We start from the raw sequence: 15,837 nt of genomic DNA, 5'->3' as shown, positions 1-15,837 counted from the left end.
GAGTTTCCTGATGCATGAAAAGATGCTTTTGCAGCATGCAAGTTGGAATTCACCCTTTTGATCAAAAGGGTGAGCATTCTTGTTGTACAGCAGTTGAAGAAGGAAACATTTTGTATTGAATTGAAGAAAATTGCATTCAGAGAAATAGAATCATCAAGCAAAACAAAGTAGCTGGTTAAGCCAATTAAGAGAATGTAAAATAAAAAGAAACAAGCTGTTGTCGATATACTAATGTCAATTCTCACTAGAACTTTGAGTTATCCAATAATAATGGTCTTTCCTGCCTCCATTAAAGTCAATGGCAGGACTCCCAATAATACAAGGAGGAGCACAATCCAGTTAATAATTTGCAAGCTGCTGGTTTAGTAAGAGTCTTAGTAATTACACAGATGGTCATATTAAGAAGTTCAGCTGAAAGTCATTTTATGTTTTCTTTTCTGTTTTTTTTTTTTTTTTTTTTTAAGAGATAAATATGGAAGAGAAATTCTGTTGTAACAGAAAATCACTGAAGGCTTAGATTTCAGAGATAGAAGGTGATAAATCATTTGTCATTATAAAATTTGGTAGACAAATTGTAACAGAATTGCATAGCAGATATCAAGATGAGCATAAAGAACAAGTCTGTATGAAATTATACCTTTATTTCAGCATGAAGATAGAATCCTACAGGTTTAATTACATGTTGAGTTTTGCAGTGTTGGAAGCAACTGATTTCAGTAGGACTGTGAAAAGTATGATTTAGTATACTGCTGACTTATTCAGACTTGTGTTCCTTGAAGTAGGGAGGGGAATCAGGGGAATGAAAACGAAGAAATGTATGTAGATCTTAGGACTAGATGGAACAATTTTAAATTGTTGCAGGGGAATTTCGAGTTAAATTGGGAAACAGTTTGTCTCCAGAGGCTGTGAAATCTTTATTAGTAGCAGTCTTTAAGAAAAGGTGTTAGATAAATATTTTTCAGTAATGTCAGAAGAAGCAGCAGATCCTGACTTGGGAAGGGAAGGCAGACTAGAGGATCTCTTGAAATCCCTTCCAGATATATTTTCTACGATTTTCTTTTTCTTTTCAAGCTGATGATTTCCTCTAATCTATAGGTCACAACATTTTACTCACCGCTGCTGTACAGAATGTAATGACTCTTATTTGGCTTTTGGTTTGGTTTCAAAAGCGTTGTAAAATATTCCCTTCCTCACATTTATTACAGCAGTGCCTAATGGCCAACAGAGAATGGTGCCACTGCACTAACTGTTATACTCAGTGAGCATTAGAGGATGTGTGTCTGATGCTTTTGGTCTAAAAAGCCTTTGGTCGTTTGTTCAAGCAGTGAATCATCCTCAAGACACACAGTATCTGCGATGTTTTTCTGCTCCATTTGGAGAACTCTGTTGTGCTTCCTATTTTCTTCCTCTGGAAGTACTTGGACTGCAGTAAAATCAGTGCTTTTGGTCAGTGATGCAGCTTTGACTCTGTTCCCTGAGCACATCCCACTGGAACTGAGGTGCCTACCTTGAGAGGTTCCTTACCTCTTCTCTAGATGAAAGGAAAGGGTGAACAACCTGCAGGTGATGGTTTAAGGCTTGTGAGGTCTGTGTTGCCTTGCAGAGGTGATTCCCTGGCCCTGTCCTCATTGAGTATGTAGGGAAATTCAGATGTTAAAACTGTTAAGTTAGGAATTTCAACCTGGTGTTAGGTTTTCAGATGGATTTAGTCTTTAAATTTCCACTGTAAAATGTTTTCTCCGTGTTTTCAACAGGTTCTGTGGCTTCTTTCTTCACAGTTCGTATTTATATTGTCAATCTTTTATCAGCAATGTCAAGTACATACCTTATTTTTACCATGCTTATCCTGAAGACCCTACCAAGAGATGCTTCTGCGGCAACTACCTTGAATCATCATCTTTCCACTCACTGCCATTTGCACTCATGCTTTGCACATCCTTTTTGGGTATGGTAAAATTACTCAGCAGGCAGGAGCATGGGCAGTCCGCCACCATGTAGATGTAAGGTGTCAAGAAGATATTTTGCTGATGATGGGGTCTTATCCCCATGTTAATGTCAGCAATGTGCCATCAATTAGGCATTTTCTTAGACTATAAACAAGTTCTGTTGGTCTTAGACTATTGTTTCGATGTTTAGAGTTTGATTTGAAGATCTGAGTTCACTGTAGGAGGTGGTTAACATTTAGTCCAGTACCTCTGTCAAATTTAATTCTGTGCTTGGAGATTTCCTTTTAACAACCCTCTAATGTTTTAATGGATGGTTCCAAGTCTAGGCTTACCTTTTCTGAAATTATCCATTTTCCCTTTTGTTGTACAATACAGTGAAACTCGTTGCACAGACTCAAAGAAATTAGTCTGCCGCGAATGTGAGAGAACAATTTCATCTTATTATTTTGCCTGCTTCCTACTAGTACACAGACTGTGCAGTACAGCGCCTGCCAGTAACCTGGAAGTTGATTCTGAATCAACCTGAAATAATCTGGAGAACTGCTTGGAAACCACGATGTTCAACATTTGCCATAGTAGTTGAAAGAGAGAATGGTGAAACATCATGGCTTCAAAGAAGATGAAAATCAAACCTCTACTGGAAGAGAGGCAGTGGGAACAAAATACTCACAGCAGTTTTAATAAATACCAGTAAAACTGTAGTTGGCTTCTGTTGTTACTAGTGGACATCCAGTCAAAGCTTGACCAATACAGTCTGTGTTAATAAGGTTTCACTGCTCTTAATACTGAGTTTGCAGTAAAAATAATGCAGTAATACCTCTGCATGCTGCAATCACTCCTGCAAATGCACCATAGAGCATTCTAATGATTAAGATAATGAGCCATCAAAATTGAGTGGCTGGAAATTGTGAAGCCTCTTTTGTGGAAGGTCTTTAAATGGAAGGTGAATAAAAAGCTATCTGGAATGATATAGTTACAGATGATCTTGCCTTCGGGCAGATATACAGAGTAATTGACCTCTTGATGTCCTGGCCAGGCACATTTTTTACTTTCTAGTCTTGCATTTTTATTGGGTAACAAACCTTGCTAATCTGTTTTTCTGAGGCTCTTATACTGCTGCACTGCAATGTTGATGCATCAATCTTTACAGTCACATTGGAGCACTAGTAATGCCTGCTATTACGTTTACTTGCAAAATTCATTTCTAAAATGACATTATTCTAAGATTGCTCTGAATGTAACAAGTCACCTCCCTTCTTGCTGCTAAGTTTTGTAGATCTTTGGCTATCTTATCATCCAGAGAAAGCTTTAAAATATGAAGAGCTATTGTCAAGAATGGCAGCTCCATACTTTTTTAATTTAATAGAGGAAATGTATCTCTACTGTATAGAATTTTGCAGGCTGATTAGGTGTGCAGACTGCATGCAAAGAATTCTTTTCCTTTTAAATTCTGCATATCCCTCTCTCCAACTTACCTACAGAATTTGCGTGGTGGTTTCACTTGGTTTCGTAACATGATTGGAGGTTAAAACTATCCTTAGAGTACAACTCTACCCAATTGAGCTTTACCAAGTTCCAAAGCACTTGTTCAACTGGGTTTCTGACTGCTATTAATTAAAATATTATTTGTTTCACAGTCTGGAAAACACTCCTATAGAAAAATTAAGGTGGAATAGATTCACACTTTCTTCCTGGACTCTGCATTCTTTGGGTGTAGTGATCCATACATAGACCTTGATGTGGCAGCAAATTCCTGCTGATTTCCTTGGAAAGGATGGCAAGTCTGAGAACATTTTGCTATTATGTCTTTGAAACAGGTTCCATGCAACCACATAGGGTTTGTCTGCATGGGGCCCTGCTGTAGTTAATGATGCCCAGGACCATTCTGTGCATTTCTTTCTGTCAGAGTGCATCTTCTGTTTAGCCAAACAAGCTAGAATTTATGCTTCGGTATGTCTACTTATGAGGCAAGATATTCATTATATGATTTAGATGTAGCCTCTGAATAGAGAGAATGTATTCCTATCTCAGACTTGGTCTTTCCTTGGGCATTTAAATAACTGTTAATATACAAATTTAAAATTTAAGTTAATATGGTATTTAGGATGTAACACTCCATTGCGTTTTAACCTGTCATTATGTCTGATTATTGCACTAATTTATGAGCTTACTCAGAGTAGAAGAGAAAAACATCTTATCTTCCTGACAAGGCAAGGAAGAAGAAGAAAATGATTGCACAAAGGAGATAGCAGGTCCCATTCTGCCTCTGTTACACTTTATTTTCATCACTGTTATTCCAAGCATTTCAGCAAAGTTATTCTGAATTTGCATCTGTGTCACCAAGGGCAGGATTTGGCCCACACTGTGTAAAGGCTGCATCCAGTTGTTATGGCAACCGGAGTTCTAAAAATTGTGGAAGAAAAGAACACCAAGTTGTTGTGATAAATGATGCATTAAAAGTGACTGCTTTCTTGTAGTTTCATAGTTTTAATTGATGCCTTTTTGTGTGGAATCTATTTTTACTGATGGATGCAATTAGCTAAGATGCTGCTGCAGCACCTTTAACATTCCAGTGGCCAGATATCACATTGGAGATGACTGGTTTAGATTTTATTGCAAGATGAGTGATTGGTTAACTTAAACTTACATGACAAACTTATGATCTGTGCATTCCAACTGATGTCTGCACCAGCTGTCACACAGCAGCACGAATCAACCTAAAGCTAATGTTATCGCAGCGACAAGAAGGAAACCACACTTTTTAACATCTGAAGCATTCTATATTCTGAAACAGGCTTGTAGGGGGTGGGGGAGAAATTCTGTGGGTTCCTTTACTTCTTTCTTTCAACATCCTTGCCTGGAGATATAACATGTATAATGTTTCCTGATGATCATCTCTCTGGTCTGTGCTGGGCTGAACTTTGAGGTCTATAAATCCATCCCAGCCAGCCTTCTGAGTTTACAAATCATCATGTTGGATTTGCTTGATTTGCTCCACCAGTCCCTTCCTGACAAAGTAGCCTGCCAGCGGTCACGTCCTTGGGACATAGACCTGACTCGCATCCTGCTGGAGAGTTATGGGTGGCACCAGTTAAAAAGCAAGCATAGAAATGAAACACTGAGAGGCTAAAGGCAGCAGTGAAATAAAGGTGAATTAATGTTTTAACGATACAGCATATTACTATGCATATAAAATGGGAGGTATTCTTGTTACAGTTTATAGGCATTGAAGTTCAGCTGTCTGCATAAAGCTGTCAATATGTGCCTATACTTACAGCATAGCCAATGCTGCCCAAGTCAGTGATGTGGAACTTATTTTCCCAAATGTGGCACCTGTTGCCATATAAGATATTTTGTGGTATCAAAGACATCTAGGACTCCTGGGAGGTCCGACCATTTTTGAAGCAGTAGCTGGATATACCTAATATGGCACCAACATTCAGACAACTGAATCTTCCCATTATCTAGACTGGACAATTACGTAGCTCAGATATTCGGCTGAAACCAATGTTAGTCTTGTTTTGCTTAAAATGTATAAATCTGTTGTCCATTGACCGTAATGGGAGCTTAAACACCAACTCATATATAGATAGCTATCCTGTAGGCACCTTACTATCTAAAGAAAGGCTCTGAATTTTGTCATTGATTATTGTTTTCCAGCTGTAACCTTAACACCAAATGAAACAAGGGAAGGCAATGATTTAGGTTTTTTTGCTCTTGATTAGAGTAATTCCCTGTTAGCTCAGCTAAATTCAGAGTAAAATTTATATCAGTTTCAGATGGGGGAAGACAGAATACATATGATTTAGAAATATAGCTCATTAAGGATGTCTGGGTGACTGTGGTTCCCAGTCTTCATAATCTTATTTTGTTTAAGATGTTTAAAGATAAAGTATCTAAAGTGGTATCTAGACTCTTTCAGCTGTCACTGGAGGGAGAGACTGCCATTTCATAGGGTTTCTTTCCCATTATTAACTAGTGAGCCTCACTCATGAGACTCATAAGACATTGTTTATGTCTAGAATAGCTTCTAGATAACCAGAGTTAGGTGAGATTATTGCCCTGAATGATTGCAAATAACTGGTACAACAGCTATTTGTAACACCAATCTGTAGAGAAGTGGGAGTAGACAAGATCAATTCCATGGTTACACCTGGAGAAACAACAGTAAAATATTGACAGGAATTTCTATTGAGAGTTTTTATCACAGATCTATAAATGCATAAATTAATTGAGAAACTAAGTTTTCAGATAAAATCACTGTTGCGGCTCTGATTCACATTAATGATTAAAAAAGGGACGTGAAACTTCTGTGAGGCTGGATTAGGTTCTGTGCTGGTTTCCTACAGTGAATGTTATCAGCAAATTTCAGGATATATATCAATCAACAGGAAAAAAATAGTCTCCAAGACTCAAATTCAGCAGGATACTTGAGCATACAGGTTGTTTTTTACTAGAATTTCTCCTGTGCTAAAGACTAAGCACTTGCTAATCAGAGCCTAGGTTGCTAGAAACTATAATTTTCAGCGTTACCTATAATGTTGTTCTGTTTTTCAATTGCTCTACTTACCTCGTTCCCTGGAGGTCATAGCAAGACATTGCTGAGATAAAAGGAAATTTAACCAGTAAATTCTCAGTGCACCTCAAGGACTGTCTTGGGTAAAGTTTCTGCCAGGGTTTAAACATCCCTCAAAATGCTACTGTGTTTGTGGCCAAGCTCTGGGGGTTCGTGGGTGAAGCTGCCACTCCACCTGTGCCCTTGCTCTTTGCCAGGAATTACTGCTCCATTGGAGGAACTGCAGAAACCAGCATGTCCTGACTTCCTTCTCAGCTTCTGCAGTTCCCCAGTGTGGTCATGGGAAAGTAGCCTGCACACCATCTCCTCTCATCACACCATGGTCTAACACCGAGCCCAGCTGGGGCAAAATGGCCAGGAGAACCACAGCAGCTCAGGTAGGAATGTGAACACAACCAGCACGTGACAGTGGAGAGTCAGAAACATTTTATTAAAAAACAAATGTCACCTTTGAGTTAAACTGTCGGATCTGAGCAGGTTGAGTGTTTTTGTATTTTGTTTTGTTTTGTTTTTTTTCGCTGAGACAATGTATGCATGCACACATATTCAGAGAAATAATTCATATCTTAGAAGGCAACAAAAATGAATATTACATCCCAGTGAGAATAATAATGGCTTGGAGCTGGTATAGGTTTATCATTTTTAGCTATTCAACAGTGACAGTACTTTCTGTACTGTAGAATAGTGAAGGCAAAATGTGAATCCTGTTTAGATTAAGTTGCTGGGAAGAAAATACATAAATACACAGGTGTAATGAAAACAAAAAGCAGAAGTGGCTACGTTAGAAGAACGCTTATAGGTCCTTTCTAATGTATTCTGGTCAAACTATAGGATGTAGATTGAGGAAGTTAAATCTCACAGGAAACTAACACTGGCCTTGACTACACTAAAGCTGCTGTCAGATTTGCAGAGCAGGTGATGATTTAGCTTATTTTTAACCCATGGAACTCCAAAATGGGACGAAATCAAACAAACCCCAGAGAGTATATACATATATATAGCAACAGAAACAACTCCTGCACATTCCTTCTGTCCCCACACTCAGTTGCATACATTCTGATAAAATCTGAGGTAGCGTTTTTCCATCTGATGTGTTAGTGGGAAGCTGCAGGTGTAGCTCGAGAGAGGAGAGTCAGAAAAATTAGCAAGACTGGATTTAGGTAAAAGAGCAACTTGTGAACCCCTCTGAAGCAGTTTTGCTGAAGTTTTGTTTTTCAAGGATCTTTGCACTGAAGTCAGCAAGGAATTCAGGTAGTCTGGAGTACTTAGAAAAGTCATAATGTTCTTTTCTTCTCCGGCAAACAGTCAGGAAGGAAAAACAGACCTGGAATGGAGAGCAGACACTATCCTTTCCTCTGCTCTCTCCATAATGGGAGGTTTTGAGTGGGGCAGCAGCATGAAATACTGCCCTGGCACACAAAGTAAGTGTCTGAGCTGGTGAAGATCCCTCTGTTGGGAGCACAGGAACAACGTCGATTCATCAAATTGCATAGAAAATAATAAAAAAAATATACATTATTTGCTTTTATGTTTGCAGAGTTGTTAAAAATTCATGGCCCTGTTCTCCAAGAAATTCATCGGACATGAACTGAATGAACTGAAAAGTGTGTTTTATGTTGCACATGTGTATTTGGAGAGGAATTGGAAAGTGGAAAGTGGTCATAACTCATGAACTGATACTAACTTTGCTGTGACCCGCATACTACACCGCTGCCTCCATTTCCTCGGAAGTTTATGTGAAGATTAAGCAAATAAAAGAATCTTTTTAGATGCCCTTGCTGTCCCCTGAGGGATCTTGTCAACAGTGATCAGGTTTAGCCAATCTGTTGCTTCACAGGTTGGATTAGGGCCACAGACCAGCCTGGGGGTTTGAGGATAAGAGATAGGGTACGCTTATTTATTGTACTTTGTTTGTGGTCTGCAAAGACACACAAATAGGAAACGAAGCTAAATGATTACTGAAACCCTCAAAGAATGTTCACTTAGACCTGCTGGTGGATTTTGTGTCTCTGGAATGAAAATGGTTGAGTAAGAAGAAAGCAGCACGAGGACAGAGCTAATGTAACTTCCTCTTCCTTGCTAAGAACACATATTGTGATACAGAAATCATGGAATTAACAGCACCTGTAAAGGTATTTTCCATAAGGGAGTATATTATGGACATTGAGCAAAGTTAATAATTGAAACTATTAAAATACATAAATGAAGACCATGAAACATACTAAATTTGTGTCATTTCAATTCAGATTTAGATTTCAAGAGGGCATAATGGGAACAAATGTTTTGCTGCCAAGAATAAAAAGAGTGTCAAGTATTACTAAAATAGCTGGAAATTTCTGTGTCGTACTAAGTTATGCTTTCCCTGGTAAATTTTGGTCATTGAAAATATTATGAGCATTAAATATTGAAAATGTCAAATTACATAAAAGCCTGAGACTGATACTTTTGAAAATCAATATAGAAGCACAAATTGTTTAGAAAATTAGTAGATAGTGAGATTTTACTTTAATTTATTTCAATGAAAACATTTAATCTAATAATCAAATTAATTTTGTCATTTTTGAGTTACCAATTACATGACAATCACAAACTTGTTTGGAATTTGACTGTTCCTTTGTTGACTTTTGACTATATTCAGTATTCATATTTTACCCATGAACTCTTTAGATTTGTTCTGATTGTTTTCTTTTCATTTATAGTAAAAGGTTTCCTGCATCTGAACCTACTTCAGAATAGATATTTTGTATAAATTTCCCTTAGCTGTCTTTTTATTCCACATTAATAGCCTCCTCTTATTGATTTTCTTGGTCCACCTAATGGCTGATTTACTAATCTGAAAGGATATCCTATTCTAACCCTGTCCAGTCTTCAGAAAAACAGTTTTAAGACTTGGCTTCACCTAGAGGAAAGTGGAATTTTGGAGCAATTATAACTGATTCTTAACTCAGAACTCATGTTTCTGGAAGTTTTTAATTGCAAGCTGTTTGACCCCAGGTATCAGGATGAGAAAGTCATCTACTTGAAACATCCTCTCTTTTTGAAAGAAAGAACACAGCATTTCTATGAAGAGTTGTGTAGGCACTGGAAGTCCAGAGAGGGAGTACTCTGTATTAGAATTATTTGTGGTAAAAGAAAAAGTTAATAGAATCTCTGAATAACATGCTGATTACCAGATAAAAGTTAGGGCTTCTTCCTTGGAGTTTTCATTTTTAAAGATTTACTTGTATGTTTAAGAAGGTCTTGAGGACAATGCTGTAGTATTGGAGCCCAGCATTTCCACCAGGAAGGTCAATCTCTCTGTAGCATAGCAGCAGTCTGAAACCTGCATCACCTTGTTCCTTCCTACACCACAAAGTCTCTTTGTTTTTCTCCCACAGAGCTGATTTTATCATTCACGTATGTCAGAGACTGACTATTGGATCCATCATGTCCTGCCAGTCAGGATTTCAATGATCGTGTTTGTTTAATTGAATTTATTTTGAGACATATTTAGAGAGTACCATTCAAGATTTACAGTTTTGTGCTGTTTCGTTCAGACCTGATGGAAACATTGTCTTCTTTCAGGCCCTGGGTCAGACAAAAAGGGTGAAATACGCAGAGAGAAAATGTTGTAAAGTGGATTGGCAGAAGAGGCTGCAGGCAGGTATCCTCATTGCTTCACAGGAAAAGATAATAGCTGCTTTATGTCCTCTGTTGGGACTTCTAGAAGGTAGAAGGGAAGTGATGGAAAGTGTTGCAATAAGATGTTGTGCCTGGAAGTGAGGGGAGAAAAGAAGGGAAAAAAGGTGTAAAGGAGCTTTGAAATCTGTGCCCGCAGCACCGATTCAGGGGGGTGCCACCACAAGCAGCTTCCTCACAGCCAGCCCAGCTGTCCCAGCACGTCCATCGCCCACGCACCAGCTGGGAGCCCAGCTCTCCCTGCCCTACCCTCTCCATCTGTTGCTGCTGCCATGGGAGGAGGGGTGGGCTCTCCTTCGTATGTGTCACTGAAAGCTTTTAATTACTTTTAGTCCTTTTTTCAAGACAGAAAGTGGTGTGCTGGGAATGAAAACTGTGCTGGGGGGAGCTGGTTCAGGTGTCCCAGGGCAGCTGCAGTACCAAAGGGAGATCTGGCACTGCCACCTGGGTTGTGGGAAGCTAAAACCTCTGGGCAGGTTTATAGACAGGGTCCGCCACGGAGAGCCAAATTATGTTCCTCCTCCCGTTGCCATGGGGATGGGAAATGCTCTTCTGCAGAGACAGCAGCACACCGCTGATGGGGAAAGAAAGATCTGTGACAGCTTCTCTTTTCCAGACACAGCACATGCTCCCCTAAAAGGAAATTAGAAGTTTGTTTTGTGTGTATTCCTTAAACACTAGGCAAAAATATACTGAGAGTTGTATGTTTCTCCTCCCAGATATCCATCCTGCTAATCAACAAATTCTACACCTGCTGATGGGGGGATGATTTATGGCACAGTGTAACATCAGAGTTACACTGTTTTATTGATGTATTGATGCAACATATTATGGAAGCAATGTCCTGCAGTGATACATTGATTCAAGACATAGTGGTAACCAGCAGCAGCATTAAGGAACAGCTCTGTCTACCCTTTTTCTTTCATTTTTTTTTAATCTATTGGAAGAAAACATGCAGGATGATGCCATTATGGCATTGCTGTTCTCCTGAAAAATAAAAGAGCCTCATTTCTTTGAGAGTCACCCTTGGACTAGCTGCCTCCTGGTGCACAGAAGGTGTTGGACGCTGTTCCCACTGAGGGCAACCGAATGGTGTAGGCAGGTTCTGGTCACCACCTGCTTCACAGCTGGATGGACCAGGTAACATTTGCAGCCTGGTTGGTGGGGGACTGCCAACACCTTTGAAACAGAAGAGGCTGCTTGACCCATCCTGTCATATCGCCAGCACAGTCTGTGTTTACTTGCTCCTTCCTCTCCCTGTCAATGAGGAGCAGTGTTTGTTTTCAAGTGGTTTTGATTTGTCACATTCCCAGTGAGCTAAGTGCATTGCAGCCACCGGAGTACATCAAGCAACAAGACTACATTAAGAAAGCCTCCTAGGGAAGCCAGCGTACCACGGTGTTGAAATTAGACAACATATTGTAGAACACAGCCTCAGATATTCAGACAAACATTTTTCCTCAAGATCCCGTAGGCAAGTTTGCAAGTTTGAGCAGTGAAGAGTACAAACAGCTGCAATCCTCAGGAGCCAGTGGGCACACTGCTGTCACCAGCTACTGAAGTATAAGTCAGTGACTTTGGCACACCTTGAGGAAAAAAGTCTGCTACCCAAACAAAATATGATTTCTCATCGGGGAGTAGAGAAGTGGGTTGGAGGAGGAGCAGGATCTGAGTGCAGAGTGCCACAGGGAGATTTACAGAAGGGAATTAAGTGTTCAGGTATTTTTCTTTGATTTTTTTTTTTTGTCTGACTATCAGCACAGATGTGCTGGCATGCTCTGATATAGAGTATTGCCTGCTAAAAATTCTAACAACTTTTTTTTTTTTTTTGAGAAAATAGCAGTGAGTTATACGCAATAACTGTTCAAAGCTTGTCATAAAACCAAAAAGCCAACAAATAACTAGACTACCCATATATCTAAGTCCTCCATGTGCCTCTCAGACACAGCAATTGTTTTGAAGCAGATGGAGAACTGAGAAGACACCCAAAGCTAAGGGGGGCACCTGGCATCCTTTCTAGGGACTGCATAAGCAGGCATCTTTTGTACTGATGTCTTGTCAGGGAGCCTTACAGGATGCAGCTAATGGCATTAATGAACTCCCCTTCTCATAAGGCACATCATACAAAAGAAAAAGCCAAGAAGGAGGATCTGTTAGAAAACTTATTTCTTGAGTAAGATGCAAAGATGAAAATCAAAACTGTGGTCTAGAAAAGGTCATGTTCAGGCTGCTTACCGTGTGTGCCTGGCAAGTGCTGCACCTACTGTAACTCCCAGTTTTGAGAGGGTGATAAGAAATTCATGTTGCTCTAAGTTGATGGGTCTCCACACCAGGAAAAAAAGATAAAAAAAGGAAAACAAGAAAGAGCACACATTCTTTTTTTCCACGAACTAAAAGTAAATCAAGGAACTGAATGCTCCTGTGAAGGGTGATAAAAAGGTCCTTAGTAGCCTGGATTTCTAAGGAAACACAGAAAATAGAGCAAAGGAGATGAATTAGATGTTATTAAGCACCTGAAGTTTCCTTCAGTTAAAAGTAGTCTAACATCCAGTTACCAAGCAGGGAACCACTTACAGTAATGTGCACTTGTTGGAAATTTTCAGACTAGCTGAGAAAATCTGGTGCAGATGTCACTGTCTGTGTCTATTTCTGGCTATGTTGCTGTGCAATTAAGCTAGAAGTCTTTTTTTGCTCATCTGAAGGATAGGGTAGCAATGAATGAAGATAACCATACAGTACTTACTTCTATAGGAACACTAGAATTTGCAAAGTATTTCCTTGCTGGAGTCTCAAAATACAATTTTATGCTAGTTATTGTCATCTCAAACAAGGCAAAGCTGAACAGCAAGAAACTGATTTGTGGCTGAAATTTCATCTTATCACCTTAAAAGCAGTGACAGAATCCGGCACATAACAGTGTATATACTTCGCAGTGTGTCTTGGTAAAAGTTTCATGTTCATTAGTTACTTGGGCAACTGGCCAGTGGTCTCTGCTAATTGCAGAAGACAGAACATTTATTTCATAATAGACTTTGAAAAAAACCCTCCAACTTAAATTAAAAGATGCTAAATGAGAGTAGTTCTGACTTGTGTATTGAAAGAAGAGAAGAAAAAGAGGAAGCAGTACTGATGCTTCAACTTCAGAAGACATGAATCTTCCAATACGTTTTACTTTGGTGTCTTCAGATTTCCAAACTGGAGATCAGAGAAAGAATTTATCACTTCTCTGAATCCTTCCATTTTGGGGAACAGCCCTTACTGGTAGAGCACAGAAAAGAAACATTGCTGCCAATATGTGCTGAAAGCAATTTTTAACCAGACAGGAAATCATTTAATGGTTTCTTTTTTTACAGAAAAAACACTGAAGGTACTTCTTGTCTTGCTGTACTTTTGTGAAGTAGGCTTTTGCTTGTACATTTCTGCTTGTTTTGAATTATTGCTCTCTGGAACTCTATGTACTGTGATTTTTTTATTTTTATTTTATTTATTTATTTTTTTTTTTTCCACAGTAAATCCTTCTTAAAGTGGAGAAAACTTAGATCTTTAGCTGTTATAATCAAAGGTTCTTCTTTGTTCACTGGAGACTTTCCCCGGAATCCTTGCTTCAAGCAAAAATCTCAAAGATTAGGCTCTAAATAGTGGGGCTACCTATTTAAACATTGATTCAGAGAAATCTGCCCACATCCTTCACTAAGTGGTGTGCTCGAGTGTGGTGAAGAAGAGCAGCATTTTCTACTGGGAAACCAGAGGCCTGCTCACTGAGGAGGATTTTTGCCTTTGCTATGGCTGCTTCCACCAAGATAATCAGCTAAAAGAAGCCATAAGACAACCCTGATTATGTCTCAGCCATTGACAGCCATAACAGCTTGTATATACTATTAAGCAGTTTGTCACACATCATAGTATGCAGTGAAAATATTGTGATAGATGCAGCTACTAGTGTATACGGAGCTGTCAGAAAATGCGATATGCAGGGATTGTGCTTTCAAAAATACAGAAGTTCCCAAGCCTATTTCATCTAGCATGTTACTTTGCAGTTGAGAAGCAGAGTAATTATATAATTGTTCAATACTCTTCCCCTCATGGATATTTTCACTGTGTTTTTCCCTTATCTTAAGAAAGATAAGCTAATCTAGCCAAATAAATTTATTCAGGTGTAATTGAAAGAGGAAAAGTTCACTTGTACACAAGTGGTCTTCAAAAAGTCAGGTTGTTGATAAGGAGCAAACAGTAAGGAGCAGAACTATGTAACAGAAAGCTTGTTGGGGGGTGGGATGTTGTGGAAGAGGACCACTGAGCTGTGAACCTCAAAAAATGACCAAGATTCATAACGTCAGTCCTCTGTGATAGAACTTCAGGTTTTCACATTGTAAAATGGACCTTGCAGGATGACATAATCCATACCCATCCCAAGGCAGGATCAAATATGTGTACATTGTTTCCAATGAGTATTTGTTTAAGCTACAAAAATGGAAAATCTACTGTCTCCTCAGGCCACTTTTTCTACTCTGTTGCTCTCATTATCATTAGATAGCTTTTTAGAAAATATAAATAATATTTTTCTTACTGTTAGTAAGGTCTGTTACTTCTTACCCAATCCATCACATGTATATACAGAATATTGTCCTCCTGTTTATGCAGTCCTTTAAATATGCTCAGACTGCTTCTCTGGCTCTTCTCATCCTTAGGCTCAACAACTATGTTTCTTCTAATTATTTCTGCCAGTGTGTTTGTATTGATCTATGATCATTTTTCAACTCCTTCCTAGACTTTTTCCATTTGATCTGTCTTATTCTTTAAGAATGCCTAGGGAAACTTGATACCTTAATGTTAAAGTATTTCCTAACAGAAAATAGAGCAGAGAGACATCAGCTCTTCAAAGCTGATCACTCAGGAGTTCATCTTCTCTCCCCAGCTTTCCTCCAGAACAAAATGCCTAGAATCATATAGATCATATAGGCTGAAAAGGACTTTTGTGATAATTGAGTCCAACTGTTAACCCAGCACTGCCAAGTCCAGATTCCTCTGTAGAACCTTCCTACCCTCTAGCAGATCAACACTCCCACCCTATTTGGTGTCATCTGCAAATGTACTGAGGGTGCACTCAGTCCCCTCATCCAGATATCAAAGAGAATGTATGCCCACCCAAGACATGAGCAGCCAGTTTCTTAAGGAGAATTCTGTGGAAAATGGTGTCAAAGGCTTTACTAAAGTCTAGGTAGACAACACACACAGCGTTTCCCCCATCCATTAAGTGAGTCACCTTGTCATAGAGGGAGATCAGGTTAGTCAAACAGGACCTTCCTTTCATAAACCCATACTGACTGGGCCTGATCACCTGGTTGTCCTGTATGTGCCCCATGATGGCACTCAAGATGATCTGCTTCATGACTTTCCCTGGCACCGAGGTTGGACTGACAGGCCTGCAGTTCCCTGGATCCTTCCTGCTGTCCCTTTCATAGATGGGTGTCACATTTGTTAACCTCCAGTGAACTGGGATCTCCTTGGTTAGCCAGGACTGCTGATAAATGACTAATACGACATGGAAAGCAGAATAAACAAGAGACAGTCTTTGGAGATTATTATTTAGAAAACACAAATCCATTTAGCCAGTTGGACTGATATTCCTGTTGGACT

Source organism: Columba livia, chromosome 1, assembly GCF_036013475.1.
Source record: "Columba livia isolate bColLiv1 breed racing homer chromosome 1, bColLiv1.pat.W.v2, whole genome shotgun sequence".
In the NCBI taxonomy this organism is placed as follows: Eukaryota; Metazoa; Chordata; class Aves; order Columbiformes; family Columbidae; genus Columba; species Columba livia.
The sequence above is the reverse complement of the archived record's forward strand: the minus strand, read 5'-3'. Positions refer to the sequence as shown.